The sequence below is a fragment of the Electrona antarctica genome, assembly GCF_951216825.1.
Source record: "Electrona antarctica genome assembly, chromosome: 9".
Taxonomy (NCBI): domain Eukaryota; kingdom Metazoa; phylum Chordata; class Actinopteri; order Myctophiformes; family Myctophidae; genus Electrona; species Electrona antarctica.
The window spans coordinates 4663402-4681834 of NC_136790.1; positions in this window are offsets into that span (position 1 = coordinate 4663402).

Here is an 18433-nt window from a genome sequence, read left to right on the forward strand (position 1 = left end):
GACACTATTTTCTGATTTGTGGAGTGATAATTAGAGATATCTAAAATCCCATCTGTAATTTTCTTTGTCTCTAATATGTCAACAAAATGAAACAATCATTTTGAACGTGGCTTTATCCGATCTTCAGATTTATCGTCCCGAAATGTATGCAAATTAGCGCATATAATGCCTAATTTGCATATTTGTCTCCACCAGGCCGAAGGCATGGGGAGAGAGTATGTTTTGCACTCCTTCCGTCCGTCCGTGTGTCTGTCAGTGTGTCCGTCCGTCCGTGTGTCCGTCTGTGAACAGCTAATCTCTGGCACCGTTGGCTTGATCGCAGCCATACTCTGCACACACACTCCCTGAATGCCAGAGCTGAACCTCTGCCCCAAAGTTTTCACATTGGCCTGTTATAGCGCCACCAGGAGGCCGCTTTGTGCAAAACAAATGTTTTGACAGTACACCTACAGATTTTGTCCAAACATTACGCAAATTGGTACACAGTCTCTCTAGAGCCATTCAACAAAACAGGTCTTTCAGATTTTTCAGACTCCATCCTGATTGGCTAAGATTGGCTTCCAAAGTTCGCAGGAATGCTCCGTTTCAAACGAAATGCTGAAAAACATGAACACATGGTGTGATTTCCGTGAGATTTTGCACGCACATTCCCACTAGGTCGAGGAAGAAATGCCACTTGAATATTTTCAACTCAGCCTCATGGTGGCGCTATAACTGTCCGATTTGTGTTTTACCTACACCGATCTGTGTAAAACCATGTATGCACACTCCCTAGAGGCCAAGGAAAAACCTTTGCGAGAGAGAGCGAGGGGAGACAGAGACAGGTCGATCCATTTCCAACCAGGGTAGATGCAGAGAAATGCACCAGGGCGGCTTTCAGCCTCACCAGCTTGCTGCTGCGTTTACCACGGGAGAGGGGTCATTATGATTATAATAATCATAATCATCATCATAATAAGAATCCTCATAATAATAATTATTAACAGGGACGACAGTGACAGGGACGTCAGTGACAGGGGTGTCAGTAGTGACAGGGGCGTCAGTGACAGGGACGTCAGTGACAGGGGCGTCAGTGACCGGGGCGTCAGTAGTGACAGGGGCATCAGTAGTGACAGGGGCGTCAGTGACAGGGACGTCAGTGACAGGGGCGTCAGTGACCGGGGCGTCAGTAGTGACAGGGGCGTCAGTGACAGGGGCGTCAGTGACCGGGGCGTCAGTAGTGACAGGGGCATCAGTAGTGACAGGGGCGTCAGTGACAGGGACGTCAGTGACAGGGGCGTCAGTGACCGGGGCGTCAGTAGTGACAGGGGCGTCAGTGACAGGGGCGTCAGCATTATGATTATAATAATCATCATCATCATAATAATAATTACTCTCAGTATTGACAGGGGCGTCAGTGACAGGGGAGTCAGTGACAGGGGCGTCAGTGACAGGGGAGTCAGTGACAGGGGCGTCAGTGACAGGGGAGTCAGTGACAGGGGCGTCAGTGACAGGGGAGTCAGTGACAGGGGCGTCAGTGACAGGGGAGTCAGTGACAGGGGCGTCAGTGACAGGGGCGTCAATAGTGACAGGGGCGTCAGTGACAGGGGAGTCAGTGACAGGGGCGTCAGTGACAGGGGCGTCAATAGTGACAGGGGCGTCAGTGACAGGGGAGTCAGTGACAGGGGCGTCAGTGACAGGGGAGTCAGTGACAGGGGCGTCAGTGACAGGGGCGTCAATAGTGACAGGGGCGTCAGTGACAGGGGAGTCAGTGACAGGGGCGTCAGTGACAGGGGCGTCAGTGACAGGGGCGTCAGTGACCGGGGCGTCAGTAGTGACAGGGGCGTCAGTGACAGGGGCGTCAGCATTATGATTATAATAATCATCATCATCATAATAATAATTACTCTCAGTATTGACAGGGGCGTCAGTGACAGGGGAGTCAGTGACAGGGGCGTCAGTGACAGGGGAGTCAGTGACAGGGGCGTCAGTGACAGGGGAGTCAGTGACAGGGGCGTCAGTGACAGGGGAGTCAGTGACAGGGGCGTCAGTGACAGGGGAGTCAGTGACAGGGGCGTCAGTGACAGGGGAGTCAGTGACAGGGGCGTCAGTGACAGGGGCGTCAATAGTGACAGGGGCGTCAGTGACAGGGGAGTCAGTGACAGGGGCGTCAGTGACAGGGGCGTCAATAGTGACAGGGGCGTCAGTGACAGGGGAGTCAGTGACAGGGGCGTCAGTGACAGGGGAGTCAGTGACAGGGGCGTCAGTGACAGGGGCGTCAATAGTGACAGGGGCGTCAGTGACAGGGGAGTCAGTGACAGGGGCGTCAGTGACAGGGGCGTCAATAGTGACAGGGGCGTCAGTGACAGGGGAGTCAGTGACAGGGGCGTCAGTGACAGGGGCGTCAATAGTGACAGGGGCGTCAGTGACAGGGGAGTCAGTGACAGGGGCGTCAGTGACAGGGGCGTCAATAGTGACAGGGGCGTCAGTGACAGGGACGTCAGTGACAGGGACGTCAGTGAGAGGGACGTCAGTGACAGGGGCGTCAGTAGTGACAGGGGCATCAGTAGTGACAGGGGCGTCAGTGACAGGGGCGTCAGTGACAGGGGCGTCAGTAGTGACAGGGGCGTCAGTGACAGGGGCGTCAGTAGTGACAGGGGCGTCAGTGACAGGGGCGTCAGTAGTGACAGGGGCGTCAGTGACAGGGGCGTCAGTAGTGACAGGGGCGTCAGTGACAGGGACGTCAGTAGTGACAGGGGCGTCAGTGACAGGGACGTCAGTGACAGGGACGTCAGTGACAGGGACGTCAGTAGTGACAGGGGCGTCAGTGACAGGGGCGTCAGTGACAGGGGCGTCAGTGACAGGGGCGTCAGTAGTGACAGGGGCGTCAGTGACAGGGGCGTCAGTAGTGACAGGGGCGTCAGTGACAGGGGCGTCAGTAGTGACAGGGGCGTCAGTGACAGGGGCGTCAGTGACAGGGGCGTCAGTGGTGACAGGGGCGTCAGTAGTGACAGGGACGTCAGTGACAGGGGCGTCAGTGACAGGGGCGTCAGTGACAGGGGCGTCAGTGACAGGGGCGTCAGTGGTGACAGGGGCGTCAGTGACAGGGGCGTCAGTGACAGGGGCGTCAGTGACAGGGGCGTCAGTGACAGGGGCGTCAGTGGTGACAGGGGCGTCAGTGGTGACAGGGGCGTCAGTAGTGACAGGGGCGTCAGTAGTGACAGGGGCGTCAGTAGTGACAGGGGCGTCAGTGGTGACAGGGGCGTCAGTAGTGACAGGGGCGTCAGTAGTGACAGGGGCGTCAGTGGTGACAGGGGCGTCAGTAGTGACAGGGGCGTCAGTAGTGACAGGGGCGTCAGTGACAGGGGCGTCAGTGACAGGGGCGTCAGTGGTGACAGGGGCGTCAGTAGTGACAGGGACGTCAGTGACAGGGGCGTCAGTGACAGGGGCGTCAGTGACAGGGGCGTCAGTGGTGACAGGGGCGTCAGTGGTGACAGGGGCGTCAGTAGTGACAGGGGCGTCAGTAGTGACAGGGGCGTCAGTGACAGGGGCGTCAGTGACAGGGGCGTCAGTGGTGACAGGGGCGTCAGTAGTGACAGGGACGTCAGTGACAGGGGCGTCAGTGACAAGGGCGTCAGTGACAGGGGCGTCAGTGGTGACAGGGGCGTCAGTGACAGGGGCGTCAGTGACAGGGGCGTCAGTGACAGGGGCGTCAGTGGTGACAGGGGCGTCAGTGACAGGGGCGTCAGTGACAGGGGCGTCAGTGACAGGGGCGTCAGTGACAGGGGCGTCAGTGGTGACAGGGGCGTCAGTGGTGACAGGGGCGTCAGTAGTGACAGGGGCGTCAGTAGTGACAGGGGCGTCAGTGACAGGGGCGTCAGTAGTGACAGGGGCGTCAGTGACAGGGGCGTCAGTAGTGACAGGGGCGTCAGTGACAGGGACGTCAGTGACAGGGGCGTCAGTGACCGGGGCGTCAGTAGTGACAGGGGCATCAGTAGTGACAGGGGCGTCAGTGACAGGGACGTCAGTGACAGGGGCGTCAGTGACCGGGGCGTCAGTAGTGACAGGGGCGTCAGTGACAGGGGCGTCAGTGACCGGGGCGTCAGTAGTGACAGGGGCATCAGTAGTGACAGGGGCGTCAGTGACAGGGACGTCAGTGACAGGGGCGTCAGTGACCGGGGCGTCAGTAGTGACAGGGGCGTCAGTGACAGGGGCGTCAGCATTATGATTATAATAATCATCATCATCATAATAATAATTACTCTCAGTATTGACAGGGGCGTCAGTGACAGGGGAGTCAGTGACAGGGGCGTCAGTGACAGGGGAGTCAGTGACAGGGGCGTCAGTGACAGGGGAGTCAGTGACAGGGGCGTCAGTGACAGGGGAGTCAGTGACAGGGGCGTCAGTGACAGGGGAGTCAGTGACAGGGGCGTCAGTGACAGGGGCGTCAATAGTGACAGGGGCGTCAGTGACAGGGGAGTCAGTGACAGGGGCGTCAGTGACAGGGGCGTCAATAGTGACAGGGGCGTCAGTGACAGGGGAGTCAGTGACAGGGGCGTCAGTGACAGGGGAGTCAGTGACAGGGGCGTCAGTGACAGGGGCGTCAATAGTGACAGGGGCGTCAGTGACAGGGGAGTCAGTGACAGGGGCGTCAGTGACAGGGGCGTCAGTGACAGGGGCGTCAGTGACCGGGGCGTCAGTAGTGACAGGGGCGTCAGTGACAGGGGCGTCAGCATTATGATTATAATAATCATCATCATCATAATAATAATTACTCTCAGTATTGACAGGGGCGTCAGTGACAGGGGAGTCAGTGACAGGGGCGTCAGTGACAGGGGAGTCAGTGACAGGGGCGTCAGTGACAGGGGAGTCAGTGACAGGGGCGTCAGTGACAGGGGAGTCAGTGACAGGGGCGTCAGTGACAGGGGAGTCAGTGACAGGGGCGTCAGTGACAGGGGAGTCAGTGACAGGGGCGTCAGTGACAGGGGCGTCAATAGTGACAGGGGCGTCAGTGACAGGGGAGTCAGTGACAGGGGCGTCAGTGACAGGGGCGTCAATAGTGACAGGGGCGTCAGTGACAGGGGAGTCAGTGACAGGGGCGTCAGTGACAGGGGAGTCAGTGACAGGGGCGTCAGTGACAGGGGCGTCAATAGTGACAGGGGCGTCAGTGACAGGGGAGTCAGTGACAGGGGCGTCAGTGACAGGGGCGTCAATAGTGACAGGGGCGTCAGTGACAGGGGAGTCAGTGACAGGGGCGTCAGTGACAGGGGCGTCAATAGTGACAGGGGCGTCAGTGACAGGGGAGTCAGTGACAGGGGCGTCAGTGACAGGGGCGTCAATAGTGACAGGGGCGTCAGTGACAGGGACGTCAGTGACAGGGACGTCAGTGAGAGGGACGTCAGTGACAGGGGCGTCAGTAGTGACAGGGGCATCAGTAGTGACAGGGGCGTCAGTGACAGGGGCGTCAGTGACAGGGGCGTCAGTAGTGACAGGGGCGTCAGTGACAGGGGCGTCAGTAGTGACAGGGGCGTCAGTGACAGGGGCGTCAGTAGTGACAGGGGCGTCAGTGACAGGGGCGTCAGTAGTGACAGGGGCGTCAGTGACAGGGACGTCAGTAGTGACAGGGGCGTCAGTGACAGGGACGTCAGTGACAGGGACGTCAGTGACAGGGACGTCAGTAGTGACAGGGGCGTCAGTGACAGGGGCGTCAGTGACAGGGGCGTCAGTGACAGGGGCGTCAGTAGTGACAGGGGCGTCAGTGACAGGGGCGTCAGTAGTGACAGGGGCGTCAGTGACAGGGGCGTCAGTAGTGACAGGGGCGTCAGTGACAGGGGCGTCAGTGACAGGGGCGTCAGTGGTGACAGGGGCGTCAGTAGTGACAGGGACGTCAGTGACAGGGGCGTCAGTGACAGGGGCGTCAGTGACAGGGGCGTCAGTGACAGGGGCGTCAGTGGTGACAGGGGCGTCAGTGACAGGGGCGTCAGTGACAGGGGCGTCAGTGACAGGGGCGTCAGTGGTGACAGGGGCGTCAGTGGTGACAGGGGCGTCAGTAGTGACAGGGGCGTCAGTAGTGACAGGGGCGTCAGTAGTGACAGGGGCGTCAGTAGTGACAGGGGCGTCAGTGGTGACAGGGGCGTCAGTAGTGACAGGGGCGTCAGTAGTGACAGGGGCGTCAGTGACAGGGGCGTCAGTGACAGGGGCGTCAGTGGTGACAGGGGCGTCAGTAGTGACAGGGACGTCAGTGACAGGGGCGTCAGTGACAGGGGCGTCAGTGACAGGGGCGTCAGTGGTGACAGGGGCGTCAGTGGTGACAGGGGCGTCAGTAGTGACAGGGGCGTCAGTAGTGACAGGGGCGTCAGTGACAGGGGCGTCAGTGACAGGGGCGTCAGTGGTGACAGGGGCGTCAGTAGTGACAGGGACGTCAGTGACAGGGGCGTCAGTGACAAGGGCGTCAGTGACAGGGGCGTCAGTGGTGACAGGGGCGTCAGTGACAGGGGCGTCAGTGACAGGGGCGTCAGTGACAGGGGCGTCAGTGGTGACAGGGGCGTCAGTGACAGGGGCGTCAGTGACAGGGGCGTCAGTGACAGGGGCGTCAGTGACAGGGGCGTCAGTGGTGACAGGGGCGTCAGTGGTGACAGGGGCGTCAGTAGTGACAGGGGCGTCAGTAGTGACAGGGGCGTCAGTGACAGGGGCGTCAGTAGTGACAGGGGCGTCAGTGACAGGGGCGTCAGTAGTGACAGGGGCGTCAGTGACAGGGACGTCAGTAGTGACAGGGGCGTCAGTGACAGGGACGTCAGTGACAGGGACGTCAGTGACAGGGACGTCAGTAGTGACAGGGGCGTCAGTGACAGGGACGTCAGTGACAGGGACGTCAGTGACAGGGACGTCAGTAGTGACAGGGACGTCAGTAGTGACAGGGGCGTCAGTGACAGGGATGTCAGTAGTGACAGGGGCGTCAGTGACAGGGATGTCAGTAGTGACAGGGGCGTCAGTGACAGGGACGTCAGTGACAGGGACGTCAGTGACAGGGATGTCAGTGTCAGGGACGTCGCCGACACTCGACCACTCCTTCCACTTCCGCCACTCAGCTTCAATAAGCCTATCTCACAGCCCGCTTTCCACGCCCACTTCCGGTAAATAGTGGTGACTTTAACATGGGCATTTACACGTTTTTTTCTCTGGAGAATCTAAGTACATTTTCTAATGTAAAAATGTGACAGACCAATATTATTATGAAGCAAACAAGATGGTAAATCAGCTCGAACAGATAGAACAAACCTTACCTTGAGAAAACAAAAGTTGTAGACTTCTTAAATTATTTGTTAACATGTAGCGTCTATGGAGTGACGTCACGCTATCACCACTAACCCCGAAAGGGGGCGTATTAAGGGGGGCGGGGAAATTCTGTGAGATAGGCTTATCTTCTCTGATGGTGTGTTAAAGGTAAACCAAAAAAACACACAAAAAGATTGGGTGAAACTGGTCATTGTGGTTGGTTGGATACTGTGCAGAAGCAGACCTATAACCGCAGTGCTATTCTGTGGTTGGTTGGATACTGTGCAGAAGCAGACCTATAACCGCAGTGCTATTCTGTGGTTGGTTGGATACTGTGCAGAAGCAGACCTATAACCGCAGTGCTATTCTGTGGTTGGTTGGATACTGTGCAGAAGCAGACCTATAACCGCAGTGCTATTCTGTGGTTGGTTGGATACTGTGCAGAAGCAGACCTATAACCGCAGTGCTATTCAATTGTTTTTGTGTCCAAAAAGTTAAAACATCTTGTTCATGTACTATATGCAAAATCGCCTCTCCCACTATCTTATTACTCTCATCACTTTTGGATCTTATCAAAACATATATATTTGTATTTACTAATGCCAAATAAAAGGTTAACCACTTAAAGTGGATTCATACTTTAGACACATTTTAAAATAGTAAAAATTGCAAGCATGTATGTTGTGAGCTCATAGTACATCGCCTGCACCATTTTACATACATTACCTTTTACCCAACATTGAAACAATTTCTTAATTACGTCACCATCAACAGCCAATTAGGGGTATGCACACCATACATACATATACCACTTTTGGTCCAGCCGACCACAATTCTCTTTATTCAAACCGCAGCCATCTTGCCAGCAAGGTGATACCTAGGTGACACTTCCCATAGACAGCCCATTCATCCAAACATAAAAGTCCAGTCTCTAATTATATTAAACAACATCAAAATCACCAACATTGCAGCTGTAGGGAAAGCTTGAATTATCCTCTTTCAATCTGTAAAGTGTTTGTTTCATAAAAATCCACCGTAGACATTTTATCAAGGGGCCAGTGAGGCTATTCAACGTTGAAGCACTGGGCCCTAGTGGTAGGAGGAGGGACTACAGGCGGACCCGTGGATTCATGACCGGGAAACCCCGTGCAGCTGGGCTTTAACATTGAGCGCTCGGTTGCACTTCCGCATTTGACCACCAAAATGTGGTGGTCAAATGCGGAAGTAGACGTTCTGAGACGGTACTTCCGGCAGTCGTCCGGGTGCTTCAAAACGCCACTGAGCAACTTCCACTGACATGAATAGCTGGGGGGCGGAGCTTCGCGCCAGTTCAGTCTCTATCCTTTTATATACTCTATGCATTTTATGAGCTACTTCCTGTCAAGAAATTCCTTGCAGATGATTTTTTTCCAAGTGCTGGAGTTTGGAAGTGCTCGTTGACTATCACTCAACGGGTCATGCGTACCACCTGTTTTGAATGCACATAATGCAGGAGGCAGCAGGAGGTTGCTTTACTGATAACGAGCGCTTCCATACTCTGATACTTAGAAAATAATCATCTGCAAGGAATTTCTTGACAGGAGGTAGCTCATACAATGTCTACGGTGGATTTATATTAAACAAAAACTTTACAGATTGAAAGAGGATAATTCAAGCTTTCCCTACAGCTGCAATGTTGGTGATTTTGACGGTGTTTAATATAATTAGAGAGGACTTTTCTGTTTGGATGAATGGGCTCTCTAGGGAAGTGTCACCTAGGTATCACCTTGCTGGCAAGATGGCTGCGGTCTGAATATGGAGAATACTTGCACGCTCTGCTTGCGCAAGTAATAATGTGTGGTTGTCACAAGATCCCTTAAGACATCTGGACTAGTCAGACACATGGTCTATCACTTCTTTAAGATCCCTTAAGACATATGGACTAGTCAGACACATGGTCTATCACTTCTTTAAGATCCCTTAAGACATCTGGACTAGTCAGACACATGGTCTATCACTTCTTTCCTGGACTACATAATAGAGACTTTAAACAACGACGGCTGTACGTGCCGGGTCGTGCCCGTCGGTCGCCGGCCTACTTGAGAGCGATGCAACTTGGGAACCTAATAATACCCGTTGTCAACTTGTCATATACAGTAGCACCCGTTTTATCTGTCTGTGTCCCACATGGAGATCTCTGTATCTGCCTGTCTGCCTGCCTGTGTCTGAAGAGTGCAAACTGACTGTGAAAAGTGGAGTGGTTAAGTAATCAATTTGCAGGTGTGGGGTTGCCATGGCAATCAATTGGCTGAGGCAGAGGCTGGAAATTGCACAGGTGAGGGGACTTTGGCTCATTAGGCCCACTGGCAGAGCCTGACCAGAGCCTTTTGTGGTGGTTCTGGACAACCGTGGGTCCGACCGACTCGATACCGGGATACTGCACTCCCTGCGGGGATGTGGAACGTGTGTGTCGAATTTGAAGTCGGTGGGGCAAGCAGTTCTCGAGTTACGTGCATTACACGCACACACGCACGCAGACAGCATTTATAGTAGTAGGATGTATTTTCCATCACTGCGCACTTACCATGATTCTCCTCAAGACTCTCAGTGCGCCAGGGACCCTGAGGACGTGGAGTCGGAGAAGAGTCCAGCGTGGCCACAAGAACCAGTATGGACACAGGGAGCAGCAAACACATCTTCATCTACAAACAAAATGAAATGGAACTCTTGTTGAAATGAGTGAAGTAAAATATTTTAGGAATTATCTTGGATAAAAACCTAAAATTTGAAAAGCATGTAAAGCATATTATTATTATTATTTAAATTGTTTTCGTCATATTAGAAGGGACTTATCAGCCAGATGATTTTCTCACACCTATCATACAGCATTACAACATGGTCACAATCTTCTCAAACTGTCTAAAAACCAATAACATCAATATACAAACAGGCTATAAAATCATGGATCAAAAGCCAATGAGATGGCACCTTTGTGGTATTTAAAAAACACACAACGTTTTTACATTTGAAAATGTTGTGTTTTTTTTCTACCATCAAATCGTTTTTTAAATGTTTACATGGTCTTGTTTCACCTTTGTTCTCTGGACTGGTTGATAGACTTCCGAGCTCTGGTAGAGCAACTACACGAGCCCCAACAAGTGGTAACTGTATTGTTCCCAGGTGTAATGTAACAACTCAGTCGGACAGTCTGCCTTCTCAGTAAAGGGGGCAAACTTCCTTGCTTATGGTTCTAAACTAGAGGCGGATGGTAATGTGTTCTACAGAGGACTCAAACTATGGTTGAAATCAAATCAACTGTGCCCACATGTCTAGTGTCTGACTGACGCATTGTGAGCTTGTAGATCGGCTATAATGGCCGAAATGTATAGGGTTAATGTATGTTTTCCAATCAAAATTTAAATCTCCAAAGTAACTAGTAACTAAAGTTTTCAAATTATTGTAGTGGAGTAAAAGTACAAAATGTTGGCTCTGAGATGTATAGTGGAGTAGAAGTAATAGTACTGGAAATTGGAAATACTCAAGTAAAGTACAAGTTACTTTCCACCACTGCTAAAGTAAACAACATTATATTAAATCATATTAAATTGAACATGAAAATGGACTCACCGTTGCAGCTTGTCCCGTTGGCTTGTTGCTTCTGAGATGAATGTCAGTCAGAATGAGGAGCTGGACTTATAAACGCTCACCATGTCCTATTCATGCTCCAGGTTTAGGTGATAAGGTGACCACCGGAACAGTGCTTAGTACAAACAGAGAGATGTGTTTGGGTGGGCGGCGATAAGTCTCTTATCACCGTGGCGTGATATCAATGTTGTAGTTTTGTGTGGTCACCTTATCACCTAAAAACTGTTGTATGAATAGACCTTAACTGTGACACCATAGTTTATCAGACTTATAAACCGATCACCATGAGGCCTAAACTATGACAACTGATGGTTGTTCTGTATAAAGTTCCTTTGTAATTTATCCTGATTTATAATGTTGTGTTTGATGTATTTTTTGACTGTATTTTATGTATTGTAACCTCGGCTACGTTGGAAATGAGGGCTTGCCCTCAACTGTATTTCCGAGAATAAATATAGTGATGATGATGATAACACCATAGTTTAGGCCTTGTAGCATCCCCCCCCCCCAACCGCCCACCCCTTTTTTCCCTCACTGTATATGTTTATTTTCCCTTTTTCCCTTCCTTATGATGAATTCCTGTTCTGTTCTTTGACTATATAGTGTCTATTTGTACGTCTCTAAATGTTTTGATAAATTGAACAAGGTGGACCCTCTTGTAAACAAGTGTAATGCTTAATTGGGTCGTCCACTCACAGTTAACAGTCTTTGTATTGAGTTTGTGCTTGAAATGTACTGTAATTCTGCAAACTGTTAATAAATATTTCAATCAATCAATCAATCAATCAAATAGCAACTCATAATGTAATAACTGCTATACAAAATATATAATAATAATGTCAAATAATAATGTATAAATGTATACATTATGAGTTGCTACTAGGCCTTAACTGTGACACCATGGTTTATCAGGACACTGTGCCACCCCTTACCCCTTATCTCTAAACTTGTTTTGCCATTTTTTACTATTTTAAAACATTTTAAAATAGTACAAATAGCCGATCTACAAGCTAACAACGTGTCGATGTAGATCGGCTATAGTTGAACTATTTTTAAATGTTTTAAAATAGTAAAAAATGGCAAATAAGTTTAGGTATAAGGGGTAAGGGGTGGAGCCCTGCATGTCCAAGGATAACGGGCAGTAGGAGAACAGCTACTCTGATTGGTTACTGAAGTCAAAGTAATCAATGCCACGATTGTAGATCTGCTATTTTGTGGGGCTAATATCCCCCCCCAGAATATGGATGCTGGGGTTCAAGTGGTATATAAGTATATGTATACAGAAGGGGTAGGACTTGATACGTTTTTCAATAAACTTCTTCCTACTCCTTTTTCGAACATAAACATAAGTTAAGGATTATGAAAGATCACTATTATTATTATTTTTGGACGCTTCTTTTTTTGTTTTTAATATTTACTTTGTCTTTTCTTGTTTATATATATGTTTTTTAATGTTGTTTTTTTTGTGGCTTTTGCCTTTATTTTATATTTTTATGGAGGGACAGACAGTAGGCTGACAGGAAATGGGGAGAGAGATGGGGGGGAAGACATGCAGTAAAGGCCGTCGGGAACCCGCGGCACACTGCCAGACTGGATTACCAGCCAAGGTGCCTGGACCACTGAGCCATGGCCCAGGCTTCTTGTTTATATTTGAACATGTTCGGAATAAATAAATACATTAAATGAAAGAATAAATAAAGTTTCACTCAGGTAAATCTTCAATACCAAACTTTTACTTCTAACAGAGTAACCTACTTCATGGTATTGATACAAAAGCGTGAGTCACTCCATCACTGCATGCCAGTCATCATGACAGATAAAGAAAGGAGTTTGTAATGATACAGTACACAATAAAACATGTTCTACAATGTAGACGAGATGTATGTACTTAAACAGTTACATGTAGTATCTTTGATGTCCTGATAAAACTGTATTAGTGACTCACACACAGATTATATGTATCATCTATGTGCTTCTCATTATTCTACAGTTTCAAATTGATATAATTATGTTTGGCCGTGCCGTGGACCCCCATTTGAAAGGATTTACCACCAGGGACCCCCAGGGAATGAAAGGATTTACCCCCAGGGACCCCCAGGGAATGAAAGGATTTACCACCAGGGACCCCCAGGGAATGAAAGGATTTACCACCAGGGACCCCCAGGGACCCACAGGGAATGAAATGATTTACCACCAGGGACCCCCAGGGACCCCCAGGGAATGAAAGGATTTACCACCAGGGACCCCCAGGGAATGAAAGGATTTACCACCAGGGACCCCCAGGGAATGCTGATCTACAGTGATTTACCCCCAGGGACCCCCAGGGAATGAAAGGATTTACCACCAGGGACCCCCAGGGACCCCCAGGGAATGCTGATCTACAGTGATTTACCCCCAGGGAATGAAAGGATTTACCACCAGGGACCCCCAGGGAATTAAATGATTTACCACCAGGGACCCCCAGGGACCCCCAGGGAATGAAAGGATTTACCACCAGGGACCCCCAGGGAATGAAATGATTTACCACCAGGGACCCCCAGGGACCCCCAGGGAATGAAATGATTTACCACCAGGGACTCAGTTAGGCCTCATGGTGAGGGTTTATACGTCTGATAAACTATGGTGTCACAGTTAGGCCTCATGGTGAGGGTTTATACATCTGAGGGTTTATACATCTGATAAACTATGGTGTCACAGTTAGGCCTCATGGTGAGGGTTTATACGTCTGATAAACTATGGTGTCACAGTTAGGCCTCATGGTGAGGGTTTATACATCTGATAAACTATGGTGTCACAGTTAGGCCTCATGGTGAGGGTTTATACATCTGATAAACTATGGTGTCACAGTTAGGCCTCATGGTGAGGGTTTATACATCTGATAAACTATGGTGTCACAGTTAGGCCTCATGGTGAGGGTTTATACATCTGATAAACTATGGTGTCACAGTTAGGCCTCATGGTGAGGGTTTATACGTCTGATAAACTATGGTGTCTATTCATACAGTACAACAGTTTTAGGTGATAAGGTGACCACCGAACAACATGACATCACACCGCGGTGATAAGTGACTCACCCCCCACCCCAACACATCTCTCTGTTTGTACTAAGCACTGTTCCGGTGGTCACCTTATCACCTAAACCTGGAGCATGAATAGGACATACGGCCTCATGGTGAGCGTTTATAAGTCCAGCTCCTCATTCTGACTGACATTCAGCTCAGAAGCAACAAGCCAACGGGACAAACACAAGCTGCAACGGTGAGTCCATTTTCATGTTCATTTTAACATGATTTAACATAATGTTGTTTACTTTAGCTGACTTTAGTTTAGCACCATGAAAAGCAGAATACAGGCTAACACTCATAATTTATCAAGCAAACATGATAATTTGTATGTATTTAGTAGGACTATTACATAATGGACTTGTGTGTTCTCCATTGTTGCTGTTTGCAGATGAAGATGTGTTTTCTGCTCCCTGTGTCCATCCTGGTTCTCCTGGCCCAGCTGGTCTCTCCTGGACCTGTACCGACTCAGCCAAGTAAGTGGTTCCCAAACGGAGTCTCTTATGGTCTAGCTGTTCCCAAACAGTGTGTTGACTGCTGAGGACTAGTCCAGATGTGTCATGGGATATTGTGACAACCACACATTATTATTGTAACAACTATACATTGTATTGATTAATTTATGTTCAGTACATTGTGTGTACATGTGTGTGTATATTAACCACCATTAGGCGTATAGGCTACCATAAGTAAAATGTGTTTTATTAAAAAAATGAAGGCACACATTTTCCAAACTGATCTATGAGCTATCGACATGTCACATTGTGACCCATTGTTTGCATGTCGATATTAAGCTATTTTTACTATTTTAGAAATTGTGAGAAAGCATGAATCCACCTTAACTGGTTCACTTTTTATTTGGCATTAGTAAATTAAAAATAAATGTTTACACAGTGAACCAATTTCACCCATTTTTATTTTATTTTATTTTTTCCTTTTGACCATTAACACTTTGCTAAAATTATTCTTTGTTTCTTTGAAGGTGGGTGGCCGTCGGCAAACATGTCCCTACCTGTAGCCCCATATGATCAGTAAGATGAACCCACAGTGACAGACGTATTGTAACAAACATGTCCCTACCTGTAGCCCCATATGATCAGCTAAGGTGAACCCACAGTGACAGACGTATTGTAACAAACATGTCCCTACCTGTAGCCCCATATGATCAGGTAAGGTCAACCCACAGTGACAGACGTATTGTAACAAACATGTCCCTACCTGTAGCCCCATATGATCAGGTAAGGTGAACCCACAGTGACAGACGTATTGTAACAAACATGTCCCTACCTGTAGCCCCATATGATCAGGTAAAGTGAACCCACAGTGACAGACGTATTGTAACAAACATGTCCCTACCTGTAGCCCCATATGATCAGGTAAGGTCAACCCACAGTGACAGACGTATTGTAACAAACATGTCCCTACCTGTAGCCCCATATGATCAGGTAAGGTGAACCCACAGTGACAGACGTATTGTAACAAACATGTCCCTACCTGTAGCCCCATATGATCAGGTAAGGTGAACCCACAGTGACAGACGTATTGTAACAAACATGTCCCTACCTGTAGCCCCATATGATCAGGTAAGGTCAACCCACAGTGACAGACGTATTGTAACAAACATGTCCCTACCTGTAGCCCCATATGATCAGGTAAGGTGAACCCACAGTGACAGACGTATTGTAACAAACATGTCCCTACCTGTAGCCCCATATGATCAGGTAAAGTGAACCCACAGTGACAGACGTATTGTAACAAACATGTCCCTACCTGTAGCCCCATATGATCAGGTAAGGTGAACCCACAGTGGCAGACGTATTGTAACAAAAGGCTATTTACACTTTTTATAAAACTATACTACAAGTAAACACATAAATCTGAACCTACAGTAAATGGGACTTCCACGTGTAACGTCATCAACCTGCTGACCCTGAATAGTTTGTACTTCTCAGCAAATAGACTGCTGAACAGGAGCTAAGTCTGATGTACAGACTGAACTAGTTCATGTTTTAATAGTGACTCCTGTTTATTTATACTGATACATATATTCATTCATGACCTTTTATTTATTATGCACCCACAATGTCATATTATGCACGTTATGCTCATCCCTTCTCTCTATCCTTTTTAACTGATGAGTCTTTAGGCACAGCCACGTTTTTCACCCACCTTACTTGTAATGTGATGTGACAATAACCATTGATTCTGATTCTCAGGATGATGTCCCTGGGGCCTGTTCCACGAAACTTGGATTAACTAATCCAGGATTTAGGCCAAAACCAGGCTTTTTAAATCCTGGTCTTTACAGCCTGGTTTATTCTGTTCCACTAAAGCCAAGCGAGGCTTAGAATTGGCGGATTTATCGAGCCAGGATCATAAAGCCTGGCTGAATGCAGAGCCTGGCTTTTTGTTTCTAGACCCATTAGATGGAACACAGATTTACTGATCCTTCTTCTTCATGGGGTATTATGGCAGTTTGCATCAATAATAGTTGCATTACTGCCCATCATTACTATCATTACTATCATTACTAATCTATTCAAGACTTACTGATACAAGGACTTAAGCTTCTAAAATAAATACTGCTGCTGTAATTAAAGAGAGAACATACTCTCAACAGTGGATAGACTGAATGATTAACTACCCCAAAAATATAGTTTACATTTTACCACTACTATTAACTTAAAACAGAATTCTTAATATTGTAAGCATAATGATATTGTCGCATTGTGATATTTGGCCATAACTTCCTCCTCTGAGGGAGCTACCTTTGGGGAAGTGGGTTGTTGTCCAGACAGGGGCCAGACTGGTGAACTGTGGGTCATGGGTTCAATAGTGGGTGAAACGTTACAATAGTAATATGTTGTAAAACAATGAGTAATGGTAATATTTAGTGGTTTTCACTTTTACAAAAAAACAAATATATATATAATATAATATAATATAATATAATATAATATCATATCATATCATATCATATCATATCATATCATATCATATCATATATAATATAATATAATATAATATAATATAATATAATATAATAATTCTTCTTAACCGTGCACTTGCACGACAGCAAACCTATTCTGGGGAACATTCACCAAAAGCAGCTGATCTACAAGCTCACAAGCTGTCGTGATGTTTGATTTTATATAGTGCTTAAATTAGTCCTTTAATGCAGACCGATAAAACAACATAAACAACATAAACCTATAATAATTGAATAAGTGTGGAAAACATCATTGGTTTGTGATCAGTTTGACTGCTTAATGAACAGTAAAGACATCAGGATTAGGTTAAACCTGGCTGTTAGCCTGGTCCGGAGCAGGCTAAGTCCAAAGCATTAGTTTCCATGGTAACTAATGTAGCATCACTTTCATGAAACCGAATCAAGCCTCAACATATCCAGGTTAACTGGTTAAATTAATCTGGCAAGATTAACCAGCTTTCATGAAACCGGTTAATCGCTGATCCAGGATATATTAAGCCAGGATATCTGTTAAATCCCGGCTTAATCTCTAATCCAAGTTTCGTGGAACGGGCCCCTGATGATGATGAGGATGATGTCTCTCATGTTGACGTCTCTCATGAGGATGTCTCTCATGTTGATGTCTCTCATGTTGATGTACCTGCTGGTAACGTCAAATTCCTTGAAATGGAGGAGGTAAGGTGAACGCACTGTGACAGACTCATGTAAAATAATATTTACACTATTTGTAATATTTCAAGTCCACCAGCTGACTTCTTCAGTTTGTTCCTGAAGTGAAACTGCATGTGTATTGTGTAGCCCTGCTCGTCGCTTGTTGGTATATAATAAACTGCATGTGTATTGTGTAGCCCTGTTCGTCGCTTGGTATATAATAAACTGCATGTGTATTGTGTAGCCCTGTTCGTCGCTTGGTATATAATAAACTGCATGTGTATTGTGTAGCCCTGTTCGTCGCTTGGTATATAATAAACTGCATGTGTATTGTGTAGCCCTGTTCGTCGCTTGGTATATAATAAACTGCATGTGTATTGTGTAGCCCTGTTCGTCGCTTGTTGGTATATAATAAACTGCATGTGTATTGTGTAGCCCTGTTCGTCGCTTGGTATATAATAAACTGCATGTGTATTGTGTAGCCCTGTTCGTCGCTTGTTGGTATATAATAAACTGCATGTGTATTGTGTAGCCCTGTTCGTCCCTTGGTATATAATAAACTGCATGTGTATTGTGTAGCCCTGTTCGTCGCTTGGTATATATTTCTGTGATTTGCAAATTGTAAGAGCTAGAGTTACTGTATATAACACATCATATATCAGCTGAATATTCATAATGCATTGTACACTTCAGCTGTGTAAAATCTCCCTTGGTGCCAGTATTCTGAGGCAGATAATTTGTGAATAACGTGGAGATAACGTGAACCTCTGTGTGTTGCACTCTCCCGGTGAATGAATGAATGTGTCATGGAGGATGAGGTTGTCTACCCCTCCTCAGGACAACAGTAGGGGGC